Source organism: Falco punctatus (genome assembly GCF_963210335.1).
Source record: "Falco punctatus genome assembly, chromosome: 8".
Classification (NCBI taxonomy): Eukaryota; Metazoa; Chordata; class Aves; order Falconiformes; family Falconidae; genus Falco; species Falco punctatus.
In genome coordinates, this window is record NC_137588.1 from 62,292,002 (window position 1) to 62,305,244 (window position 13,243).

At 42.9% G+C, this 13,243-nt stretch overlaps 1 long non-coding RNA gene across 11 annotated transcripts in view; it reads left to right on the top strand.

The window, feature by feature from the left end:
* LOC308068954 overlaps positions 1 to 12,695 on the top strand; it is a 39,459-nt gene extending 26,764 nt beyond the window's left edge. The window contains exons 1-4 of one of the 11 annotated variants that reach the window (XR_013930212.1): positions 1 to 1,281; positions 2,227 to 9,098; positions 11,211 to 11,283; positions 12,604 to 12,695. The exon at positions 1 to 1,281 is cut by the window's left edge and continues 26,764 nt beyond it. This is a non-coding gene — a long non-coding RNA (uncharacterized lncRNA). Of the gene's footprint in view, positions 1,282 to 2,226 lie in introns of all 11 variants that reach the window. The other 10 variants (XR_013930213.1, XR_013930214.1, XR_013930210.1 and 7 more) reach the window with 10 other exon arrangements.
* Positions 12,696 to 13,243: the final 548 nt, after the last annotated feature.

Below are 13,243 nucleotides of genomic sequence, written 5' to 3' on the forward strand. Positions count from 1 at the left end.
GTGCTTTTGGCGAGTCTGTCTCCTGTGCACTGGGATTCTTATCATGATATTTCTTGCAACAATAACAGAATGTGATGCATTTCTGATGGGGTGTGGTGTACGTGCCTGTGTTGTTGTTTTAAAGGCTTTTGAGCTTATCTGGAAAATAAGCAGTTAGAGTCTGCAAGTGGAGTTGGTTTTGGGTAAGAACATTTTGAGACTAGACTTTGCCTCAGCCTCTTTGATATAACATTCAGGTTTCATTCTGTAATGGACAAGGAAGATTGTACAAATATATGTTTAGGAGTCTTTTTATAGTAAACAAATTATGTTAATATGCAGAAGAGAAAACAACTTTTAAAACCACTAAATGCTAGTAGTGAAATATAGTGACCATCAAGTGTCTCCTTTCTGAAAATAGACCACCAGAGAATTGTATTTCAAACTGTTTTGCCAGCTGAACATCTTTCTAAAAAGTTAATCTTTACAAGAACAGAAGAAAAGGCTTGAACAATAAGTCTACATAAAATAATTGTATAAGTAAATATCAAGCTAGTCAAGGGAGCAAAATCTGAGTGAACCTCATGCACACAGCGTGTGTGAACAATAAGCCAGGGTGGCCAGACCCTCCTTTGGGATAAATCATCAGCATAACGTGAGGATTTGGCCCAGAGTTTATGATTGCAACGTCTTGCTCCTGGTTGAAGTGCAGGATGTTCTGTTGGTTGTTTACCTTTGCCTTGACCAATGCTGAGGAGAGCATAAAGGAGGGATGGGGTGGAAGGCAGGAACTCCTGGGACTCGCTTTGCTCAAAGAATGTCCGGTTCTGCTGCCCATGTGTCAGTTGCTGTTACTCATCTTTTTCCTGCTTCATTTCTTCTTTTCTCTTAGTGCTTGGGAAGGCTGATCTCAGAAATGACCTCTCCATAATAGGCAAAATCCTAATGTTCTTGTTGATGCCCAGATGTTATGTTGATGGAAGAGCTCTGAGGGTGGTGGGAGAAGGGTAAGGAACAGCCAGATGGTGGGTGGGAATGAAAACAGGATGGCAGAAAAGCAGAGAGATCTGACAATGCTTTTATTTTTGTTGTTGTTAGACAAAGACTAAGAAAGAAAATACGAGCTCAAGTGTGTCATGGAAAAGTGCTGGAGCTCCATCCTTCTCACTCAAGCCAAGCCAGTTTCTGGAGAACTCTGGATCTGCAAGTGAAAAGCAGTCAAGGTGGACTCTTCCCTGTTCCCACCATAGACCTCTGTCAGCAGAGTGGAATTGCATCATCTGTGTGGACTTTCTGGGCAAGGTTGGCCACTAACTGTTGTTGAGGGTTTAAAAATCCAGAAAATTGTATCATTACAACATCCATGAATCTGCAGTTGCATTGTGCTTGGTTAAGGGTTCGCTTTGATCTTCCCAGAGAACCTAACCATAGCTAGCTGTTTAATAAGCAAGGAAAGGACTTCTCAAGTCTTCTGGCCCATCCCCTGAACCACTACAGGAAAAACTACCTTTGCCATTGCAGTGAAAAGCTTTTTAATCTGCTTTTAAAGACTTCCCATGATGGGAGCTCCATAGCTTCTCCAGTCAGCCTATTCCAGTGCTTTCTTTTCACTAGAGGGTTTCCTTGAACATCTAACCTGAATCTTTCTTGCCAAAATTTAAGTCCATCCTCTTCACTATCATCTGTGGATGTGCCCAGTAAACTATTTTCTTGTTTGGATGCCTTTTAGGGACTGTGATTGTGTTGTTCCCTTGCTGGTGGCCCATTCTCTGAGCTCAGCAACCTCAGTTTTCTTAGTCATCTCCCATAGGCTGTATTTCCATGTTGTCTGGTCATTCTTCTCTTTGGCTTTTGCACTCTCTCCAACTGCTCCATATCCTTCTTGAAGTTGAAGGCGCAAAGCGGTTCAGTGGAACAGCTGAGGCCACGCTGATACTGCACACAGCTGATGCATTTTGTTGTGTATTCTACAGCAAATATTGCATATTCACTCTTTTGGAAACAGCCTGCAATTATAGATGCCTGTTCACTATAATCTTTTCACAAGGCACATTTGCAGGTGCGTATTAGTGCTTACTCCTTTCATTTATGATACTTGTCCATGTTGAACGTAATCCATTTTTATTTCTATTGTAAAGATCATGTTAAACTTCAGTCCTGTTCTCTGATATGTTTGCAATGGCTTCCACATTCCCATCATCTGCAAAACTAAATGTGCCCTTTCTGTTTTGTCATCCCTGATTTTAGGGAAAACACTGAACAGAATTGGATCTGAGACTTCCCTGCAGATCTCTGGTGAATCAACTTGATAATGCGTTGTTGGTGTTCACCTTCTGGGTGCGGCTGGATACCCAGGTACCTGGCAATGGGCAGCCACTTTGGCATCCATGCTGAAGAATCACTCAAACTTTCTGAAATCGATAGGTCTGAAAGTGGCTGAGTACCCTCGTTTTTTAAAATCTAAATCTGACCAGATCTGAGGACTTTTTATGTCTGAAAAATTCTGTTTGTAGCCAGTTCAGAATGGGAGTTACTAAAACCCCTTGAGGGCAAAAAACATTGCCACCTTTGGGAACTGGAAACAACCTGAGAGCCACAGTCTCATGAGATTTCCAGCTCATACAAACTAGTTTCTGTGTGGGTAGGAAGCATTGCGGTAAAGGGATCTGAAGATGAGAAGGGGCAGAAAACTTTTGAACGTGAAGTGTGAACAGAAGCTCAGTGAAGTCAATGGAAACTCTCTGACTGGTACCTCATGGTCGTGTGGAGGGCTGTTGAAAAAGAAGAGCACAGAAAGATAAAGTATACTGTTGAACCAAAAAGATTGTTAAGATAGGAGAGGAAAATAATTTCGGTAGAAACTCTGAGGGCTGTAGAAAGATATCCTTCCAAAGGCTACTTGGAAATGTTTAAAGAAAGCCCTTTCCAGTTAAGTAATAATGGTAACACAGGACCTGAAAGAGAGAAAGGAGGTGGAACAGAATAAAACCAAAACAGAAATACAACAAATGTAGAAAAAATGAACCAAACAAACTGCTAGCTTTCTGAAACTCCAGGTGGTGTGTACCACCCTTGCCACATTTTAGGGTTTCTTCTTTGAAATTTTACTTTCTCCTGTCTGGGTAGTGAGCACATCTCCTTTTGTTGCGGGGAAAACTGCCCAGCTGCCTTCAGTGCAGGAGCAGCAGCTCCAGCAGCAGCAGCAGGGATGATGGAGCTGTGGGTCTGTGTGTCTTTGGGACCCAACGCCACGCAGCATCTTTCCTGTTCTCCTCTTTGCTTGTGTATTTTGCTCCTGTTCAAATAAAGGTGCTGTGATGTTGCTGGTTGGATGCAGCATTTTTCTCAAACAGATAAATACTCTGCCTCCTGTCTTGACATGCTAATTGCTATTAAAAGCAGTGATGTCAGTGCCTTTTGTGGGCCTGCATGTGTACAAGTGTCTATATAAAAGTCCGGGGGCAGAGTTTGTCTATGCCATAACATTTTATCAGCAGCAGGGTAGCAACTGGAGGAGAATTGGTCCCTGGCTGCTGTTTGGTTTCTAGAGCCTGTAGACTGCCTGCTTGTTATAATAATGAGAAATGCAAGTAAGTGGCATTGCATCAGCACTTGCAGTCCCACTTTCTATTGCTGTCATCAAAGGGTTTAGGAAAGTTTGCATTCAGAGGAGTTTTTTTTACAATGCGCATATGCATTTGCACAATACTGTCTGGGAAATCCTGTACTGTAGAGAGCAACTTACGGGTAAGGCATGATTTGGGTCTGGGTACTCGGTTCAGTGGTCATGGCCATGACCAAGTGAGAATCAGGATTGAAAGGAGAAAATCGAGGTAAGTTCAGGTGGCCCAAGAAAGAAGTGTGGCTGGGAGCTGGATCATAGCCAGAAAGCTAAAAAAGTGAAGTTGTACCACCCTGGTGTATGAAGCTGATGTGGATTTTAACCAGAAAACTGGAATAATCCTGAGTCCCAAAAACCACTTAGAACAAACACACTTGGAGTATTGTAGATGATTTGAACACACGCTTTGCAGATGATTCTCATTCATTTCTGCCTTTTTTTTTTTTTTTGGTTTGGGGAAGCTGAAGCTTTGTATGAGCTAAAAATAGCAGTACTTACAACCACTTGGATACTTACATTGTGTGGCAGGAACAGAATTATTGCTCTGAGCCTGGATTTCTAGCTACTGAAGAGTTAGTGTTGAAATCTGAAGGCAAAATTCCGTGGTGATTTCCTAGTGTTGGATGTCATGCAGTGCTTTCAAGTTTACCAGCCACACAATAGGTGGGATAAAACTGATACTGATAAAATTAGCACGAAATGCTATAGAGAATCCTGAAATGGCATCAATAGGAGCCCCAGGAACACATAAATGGGTTATGAGCGGCCTCTGTTGTGGTCAAAAATAAAATATTTATACAACACAGACCCTGAAAGTGAAAAATCAAAGAAACATTTGGTGGGAGCGAGAAATTCATCAACTGAAAAGTGACATTTGCAACCCAAGAATTATCTTTTGCTCTTAAGAGCAAGGATTTTCTTTATTATCCCTTTATGAATCCTTTTGCTTTATTTTTCTCCTATTAAGAGCAAGGATTTTATTTCTTTATTAATCTTTTTGCTTTCTTTCCCTCCTTTTTACCTCCCTCCAGCCTAGAATAAAATAAAGTGAGGGATTGTCACAAAATCTATGCAGCTTTTATAGCTCACATGAAGTTTGAAGATATGAGCAGGAGATACTGAGCTAGCCTCATCTCAGTGCCAACTTTCACTTCTAGTGAACACTCCAAATTCGCGTAAGATGAAACATACCTGTATGCTATACTAAAGGATCTGACCTTGTTACTTGTGCACCTAGCTGTATGTTAGATTTTATGTCCTGTACTTGGAGGCTATTTTAGACATCCAAAAAGTACTGAGGATTCTGAGCAGTGCCCCAAACCTCCAGGAACACTTGGGTTAAGGAGCTGATAAACTCCCCGTACCACAGCAATGTCACTGCACCAGGCACCGGGGGGCATTTTAGCATTGTCACTGGGCTTTGCTTATCACTAGATTTTAGGTTTTTTACTTTTTAAATTTTATTTTTATTTTTTATTTACCCACTGGTAAGTTGCTGACTTTTGTCTTTTAGATCACATACCCTTTTTGGGGCAGTTCTCCAGGAATATCTTTTTTTTTTTCCTTTCCCAAACTCACTGCCATCCAGCCCTTCCTGCACCTGGGCACCTGGGGGAAGTTTGTTGGAGAATGGAGTGATAAATTTGGAAAAGCCTTCAGCCTATTAATTGATGCCTGGTTCACATTCTGGTTTTACAGACAGGTTTTATTATCAAAATTGTACATTTTAATCCTTTGTTACAAGGACTAAGAAACCATCAACTATAGTTAAAATGGAACTCTATTGGCTGTCAGGGGAGGAGAAGGCTCTTGAAGCCATCGGATTTCTTTAAGAGAGCAAAGTTAGTCAGTCATCATCTGGATATTATTGGATTTATTTATTTCACTTCATTAATTTTTAAAGTTTGCTTGCGAAGAAATATATATCCTCTTTGGAATTGCGTAAGTATTGGGATGAATATTTAACACATGATTCCCAGAGACATGGGGTTTTGAAACACACAATGTTGTAGCTATTACAAATTAATGAATGTTCTCTTAAATATTTCTGTTTTATATCTTTGCTTCCTTAAAGCCTTGCCAGTATATGGGAAAAGCAAGTTTAATAAAAATAAGCAAATTGCTTTTCAGTTTGCTAGAAGTGATTGATTTCTGCAGACACTTGAATGGCTCTTCCAGCAGTGCTGGGAACCCAGCGCATGGATCTCATGGGCTTCTGAATCAGGTCCTGTGGTCTGAACTGAATCTTGTGTGCGTAGTCACAGTCCTGCTGAACTCTCCAGAGCTTTAGTGATCCCTGCTAGCCGATGATACAGTCTCTCTTCCCCCGAAATGTGTGCTTGGTTCATTGTAAACTGAGGCATTAGGTGTGTTAGAGAAGCATCATCACTGCAGGCTTAACCTGATCAGTTCTGGGATCTGGGGCAAACCCCACCTGTCCTCTGGGCTGACAGGGACGTGATCCCCAAAGCCATGGGGACAAGCGATGACAATGTCCAGCCAAACTACGGGTGAAAACATCTAACCTGACTGTGGCTGTTGGTTTCATGGTATATAAGCTGAGTTCTGTATTCAAGCATCTTGCAGCAGCAACGGCTATTGCTGGTTACTGGCAACGAGCCTGGGGCTGGGTCACAGCAGCAGCACGGTAATAACAGATGGGGAGAGGCAAAAAAAAGAAAGAAACAGACTGGGTGTGTGTGGTTTGTGATCTGGTATCTGTTTTCCCCAGGTTTGGAAAATGTTTGACTTTTCCCATCTAGAATTCATTGGAGAATGATCCCGACTTTGCTGAATATTCCTTTGGTAGCAGTGAGAAAGGGGGGATGGCCAAGGGGGAGCAGGAGCAGCACTGCTCCGGGAGGTCCATTCCTCACCGAAGGTCCCATGTGGGACCCTGGTTATTGCACCTATTATAAACCCACATTTCTCAAATTTTAGCTTGCTGCTTTAGTTCTGCTTGAGGTCTTTCACGTTGCAATTGCCTCGGTAGTTCAGAAATTATTTTTCTGCTAAAAAAAAAAAAATATGTTAAATGCCAAAGAAATATTTGAATCAAAGATAATTATTTCACTTGGATGTGTTTGGTTGTTTAGTGCGGGCCAAAGCTGGGTCCAGAAGCCCACAGTGCTGTGCCGTGTACCGGCAGTGCTGGATGCGCTGTGATCAGCTGTAATGCACGGAAAGCAGAGCAAAAATTATTACTAAAGAAGCAAAAGAAATACAGAGTTCAGTACACTCAAATGGAGAACTTTAAAAGTTTCCATTGTTTACTTATCTAATTAAGAATCTATCTCCATATAGGCACCCAAACGGCAGGTACAAATATATCTAGATGTCTATCTTTGTTCCACTGTACGTTTGCCTGCAGGTCTCTATAGATAGAAACATAAAATGGCATGTATATCCTGCTGGCTTTTGAAACTTACAGAAAATTACCAACAGTTTCTTTTCTCTAGTTTGCTCAAATGCTTGTGGTTATATATTCTGAAAGTATAGAATTAAAAAAAAAAAAAAAAGAGAAAGAGAAAAAGACAAAAATATTTAGACACTTTGAAAAGCAGTTGCTTTGTTAAAAATGCTTTTTTTTCTTCTTCTTCTTAACAAGCCAACACGCTATTTTGATTCTCAGCCTCTGTGTGTCCTATTTGATAATGTAAAATCGGGTAATATTGCTGATAAATATTAATTCAGAGCTGGAGTCACGTACAGCGTGTGGCACCTGACGTCTGGAATTCCAGTGGGATTTACAGAGCAGGGCTGGATGGCGTGTTTGTTACCAGGAACGTCTGGATATAATAAATGAAGCTTTTGCTCAGAGCACTCAGAGCCCTATTGCATCTTATTAACTGTCTCAAAATCCAAACTAAAAGGAGAAGTTGAAAAGAAAAAAATTTAAATAAGATCAAGAGGACTATTCCTTGTAATTATTTTATTCCAATAAGAATCAAAACATTTGGTAGCAGCACTTAAGCATGAAGAGTTAATTAAAAAGGGAAAATGCTTTAATGAAATTGTAACAAATTAATGTAATGAACAGAAATAATATTTAATAATTGAATTAATCTGGCTTTCTTATCTCTTGCTTAAATTTGATTATCTTCTTGATTGTCCATTATTATTCAAAATCTACAAGGAGTATGAGCACACCTGGCCTTATTATTTGCTAAAACAAGACAGCAACAACCGGGACAGCACTTTGAATGTCACAATTCACAGCAATACTTGAAGACAAAGGAACACAGATCTGTTATGTGCTATTTTAAGCAGTTTCACTTTGAAAGTTATTAAAAAAATTGCTATAGATTAGTATTCAGTTAAACCCTTCACTCTGGTAAGTTTATGATGCTGTAGTGCTGTACATGAGCAGCCAGTGCCCCTGTTTTTAATTTTTTTTCCACTGCTGTGTCATGTAATACTGAATTAATTCAATATTATTTTCAGTTATGAATCTACTGGGTTTTCTTATTCTTGATATCATTAGGTTTTACTTTATGCATTTTTAAATTATACAAGTCCATTTCTAATGACATTGGTATGAATTACTACAAAAAAGTTAATGGCTTAATCCTGATATCCTCAAATAAGTGGTGACTGGGCAATGATTTCAGTGACATGAGGATTCCTCCAGCTTTCTCTTGTGATTTATAGCCCTGAGTCAGGAAAGCTCTTAAGCACAGCTACTGAGTTAACTACTTACTTAGGTCCCAGTCATTTCAGGGGGATTTCGGTATCAGACCATTGGGAACATATTGTTAATACTGCATTTGTGTCAGCTGCACTGCAACCACCAGCTAAATCCAGCTGGCAAAATCCATCCAGACCTGTGAGGAAAAAAACACTTCACTAAATTTACAAAAATTAGTATAGAAAATAATGAATCTGAAAGGGTTCTAGCTCAGAAATGAAAACAAACACAATACCTAATATTTTAAGGGGGTAATTATTTGCTGAGTTTCTGTTCCTCCAGCCGTGTGCTCTGAGGGGCTGAGCTGTGCATCAGCTGTCTGGGGAACCTGCAGCTTTTTTCCTGCTTTGAACTTGCTAGTTATTACAAGTAGCTGAAGAAAGGCTTTTGCAAGCTAAGTGAATTTATGACTAGCCCAGATCGGAAATCCTAACTGTTATTCAGCTGCCACTGGCTAGCCCTGTTGTAGGGAATTGTTCTGTTCCTTGATTGAATGGTTTTAATTTTCACTTTACTTCCATGTGTATTACAGCCTGCAAAATGAAAACTTGCTTTCCGTGAGCGTTCACTATAGCAGAGGAGACTCACACATCAGTTGGAAAAATTAAAATAAACCCCAAATCCATGAGTGCAGGCAGAATCAAACAGTAACAGATCTGTACAGCGTTGCCTTTGGTGAGTCTCCGTAGCTGTGACCCATTCCTGCGCCTGAGTCTGCAGCCTGTAAGGAGGCAAAGCCTTCAGCTCTGAGGGGCCACGAGTGTTTTGAGAGGAGCTCACTGCCGCTGTCTCATCAGCTGCAGGTTTGAGGTTAGTGATGTGCAAGTAGCTCTAAAATTGATGGTTTTGAAGGTCTGACCCTGTGTGGTGCTGAGCACTGTCCCCCATCAGCTGGGGACCCCCGTCACTGCGCAGGGCACAGCCCAGAGGAGAAGTTCCAATAAACTCCTGGTGGTATCTTGGCATGGTGGTTTCATGGTAATGGATCAAGGTGTCGATGCTCTCCAAGAAGAGTGTTGCTCCTGGAGGACTGTCCCCTTTCATCAGGTGGGCATGCAGACCTGCCTCTGGTTTTGGTGGAAGCTCCTCGTGTGGACTCAGTTTGGGCTGTGAGAGCGTTGATGGTGTGAATTTGGGACCCGCAGCTTTGAGGAGAGCTCTGCTGGATGGATGAGCTGAAGCCGCTGTAGGGAATTCACTTACTGCACCATGGAGCTGTGAACTAGCTGTATCTCCTGACATGACTTGGGAGTAGCAGAGCTCGGGGAGGCCTTTTAATAGAGTTTTGAAAAAGATGTTTTGCAATAGAGTGTAAAGAAAATTGAGGCTTAGTTTTGTGTATACAAAGGCACCGTGATGCAACGTTGGGGTGGTCGAAAGGAGAAGGCATCACAAGCATGTGAGTGCAGATTGGGTGCCGGAGTTGGAGATGTGCTGGTCACAAGGAAGGGACCAAGCAGGGCCCTTGGAGCCCTTTATTTATATATCTTCAGGGCCAGTGCCAGCAGGACGGGGCCAGGCCCCTTCCAGTGGTGCCCAGCGACAGGACAAGGGGCAACGGGCACAAACCGCATCACGAGAAGTTCCAGCTCCACGTGAGGAAGAACTTCCCTGCCCTGCGGGTGACGGAGCCCTGGCACGGGCTGCCCAGCGAGGCTGGGGGGTCTCCTTCTCTGGAGACATTCAAACCCGCCTGGACGTGGTGGGTCCTGCTCTAGGAGAGCTGCTGCAGCGGGGGGTGGGGTGAGCTCCAGCGGCCCCTGGCCGCCCTGGCCCCGCTGTGACTCTGTGATTCACATCGCACCGGGAGACCTGGGCTGGAGGGTGAGTCGCTGGTCTGGGGGCGGCTGAGCTCCTCGCACGGTGTCTGACAAACCTCTTAGACATTGTCCACAGGTTTGTAGGGGCTGATCTTTGAGATGGGAGGAAGCAGCGCGCTGTTGGCTGGCCGGCTGTGCTGCCAGGGAAAGAGGCTTCCAGCTGGGATTTTGGTCAACTGCTTTGGCAGAGCACTTTGGGAAGCCTCTTACAAATGGTGCAGCTCTCACCAGCACCTCTTAGAGCTGGGCGGGGTGTCACCGTCTGGCCCTGTCCCCTCGGCTCGCTGAGGGGTCTGCCGGCACGGTTCCCATCCCGGTCTGTCTGCTTTCCCTCCTGCTGCAGAACGGTCTGCACCGCTCGTGCGGGACCCATCCTGGCTCTCCTTGCTGCAGGTTTCCCTGTCGGGCTGTGCAGCCCAGAGGAGATGCAGGCAGCTGTGCCGACATGACCCCCCACCCGCCCGGCAGCATCACCGCAGGGGAGAGCATGGCACGCAGCCGGCGCAAACCAGGGTGTCTTAAGCCATTTTCTCCAGCATCTAGTTTCCTTTGCAATTGTTTGGGTAGTTCTGTTAGTGAAAATCATAACGAAGGAAAGTTTTAATCTGAGCAGTCAAAAAAAAAAAAAAGAAACAAGAATGATCTGGAAAAAAATCCCCCAAACTCCTTTCGCCTGCCGCAGAGTGAGAAATGGAAATAAAGGTGGCCACTGCCTGTACTCGACAACGCTGCGACATGTGATATTTTCGGAGGTATCTCGGGAGCATCTACCACATTTTACAGCATGTGAGGCATATCATCTGGAGCCGTTTTGATCTCCTGTAACCTGTTCACAAATGCATGTATTTCATAACAGGTCCTGCGCCCCGATAAAGATCTCTGAGTTTCTTCTGCGCGGTATCTGCAAACAATTCAAAGCTGTTCCACACAAACAAATGTGAGAACCCCCTGACCACAGACTGCCTTTAGAGCAGACCAAGATTTGATGTTACTCATATCTTCCAGTACCTGTCAGAGTTCAAACAGGAAACCTGGTTTTTCCTCTCATGTCAACAACTTTTTTTTTCTTTTTTCTTTTCTTTTCTTTTTTTTTTCTGAACAGGCGTTCGGCAGCAGGCTCGCACTCGAGCAGTGGAAGTCCTGTATTTCTTCAGGACAAACAAGTACTTGCTCTGGTACGTCATTGCTGACATTAACAAGAGCTGAATATGTGGTTTTCAGTGATCCTGTGGGTGCTTCTATAGAAACGGACATACTGGCTTTGAACAATCACACAAAAAAGAAATTCATTCATACAGGATATAGGTAACGTGCAGCCAAGGGCTTGCCACAGAGAGTGCTTTGCTTGGGAAACGTCAGAAAAAAGCTGGGTACTCTTTCTCCTGGTACCGCTATATTTTATGCTTACACAGTAACACTTTATCACTTCAGCCTGTTTGTCATTTATATGATATCCTGCTTGCCAGTGCCCCAGTGGTGTCATGTGAAATGTTTAAACAGAATAAATATTCATATTTACCAATAAGGAAGTTTCATCTTAGTGTCTCAACTATTAATTAATTAAGATGTCCCCCCAAAAACCACAAAAAACTCTCTTGCCCAGGTCAAAGATTTGGCCATAGCCACTGCTGTATGTTTTGGCACTGCTGGGAATAGAAATTAGGAATTATAGCTGACGGGCATCTCCCTTAAGCAGTGCTCATTACTTACCTTTCGTAACGCTGATCAATAAATGTAGTCAATCTGAAACTCTCAACACTTCCCAGTCCAGACTTGGAAATGCTTTAGTAACGTTGAACTTAATCTCCCCATGAAAGTGGGAAGTGGAAGTTTATAATGGAGATTAATCCTTGATGTGGACCAATGTTTGTGACAGAAAACACTGACTCTGTCAAGGAATGGGCTGGTCCCGAGGATTTTTTTTCCCTGTTTGATTTATGCTTGACAGATGTAAAAACCGTCTCAAATGCAGCTGTGTTAAGAAAAGAACACACAGGCATTTCCATGACTTTCATCTTGCTTTGTATTTATGTCATTATAAAACACGCTTTTGTGGCATGCATAATCAAGGGGCAGAACATCTGGTAAAGTCTTGTTACAGCAAAATGTTCATAAAGTTAAATATGATAGTTGTCTTTTTTTATTATTATTTTTTATAAAAACAACAAGCAGCTGGATAATATTACGATGACTAATAATACCGACTGTGAGTGATACATGCTGAAATGATGGTACAGACTCACAAGATGGAGAGGCAGAGAAGGTCATGGAACCTCTTGGTCCTGAGCGGGGCAGGGGAGCGTGTGACGGCCGGTATGGCGGGGCTGCCCCGCAGGACACCGGCTAAAATGGCCTTTGTGAACCACCAGCCACCTGCAGAACCACACTGGCCATTCCAGTAATAGGCTTTGTTTGCTCTTTATTTCTCTGTTTCCAGCAGGTTTCTGCCCAAATGATTAATTTTGATTTTTTTTTTTTTTTTTCATTTTTCCCAGTAGCCATTTATGGTAACCAAGCTCTTCACCTAAGACCTGACATATCAAGGCTCCCAGAAAATGGCACTGCTGTGCTGTTTGTGTAGCCCTGTTGATCAGCTGCAGACCTGGGAAGACCTTCACCTCTTGCTCCCTCAGCCCATCTCTGCCTTAAATGCCTGTAGACCAGTAGCAAGAGGAAAGGAATTATTTGCATTCAATAAAAGAAATATTTCCTTTCAAACTTTCTTTCTAACTCGTAATATTTCACAAAACTTCAGTGGAAAAAAATAATCAATTCCAGGTATGGACTACTTATAAGCCTGATTCAGAAAAGAAACATGTACATAGTGTACATGGCTAAAGTCAAGTATGTGCTGTTATGTCCTGCTGAATGAATAAGTACCTGTGGGTCAGATCAGCAGCTCGTATCAGAAATGAGTATTAAACCATTGACAAGGTCTTAATTATTTGCCTTCTGCTTTATGAAACATCTGTACGTGTCCACTCGGTGGACGCCCCGTGTTATCCATAGGATCTTCACCTACTGACCGCGATTCCCCGGGCACTGAGCCTGACTGAAGATCTTGGTGCATGAACGTGGGTCCTGTAGATGTGGCTGGCGGGGCTTCCCTGGCCGCAGGGCGACGTTACAGGGTGG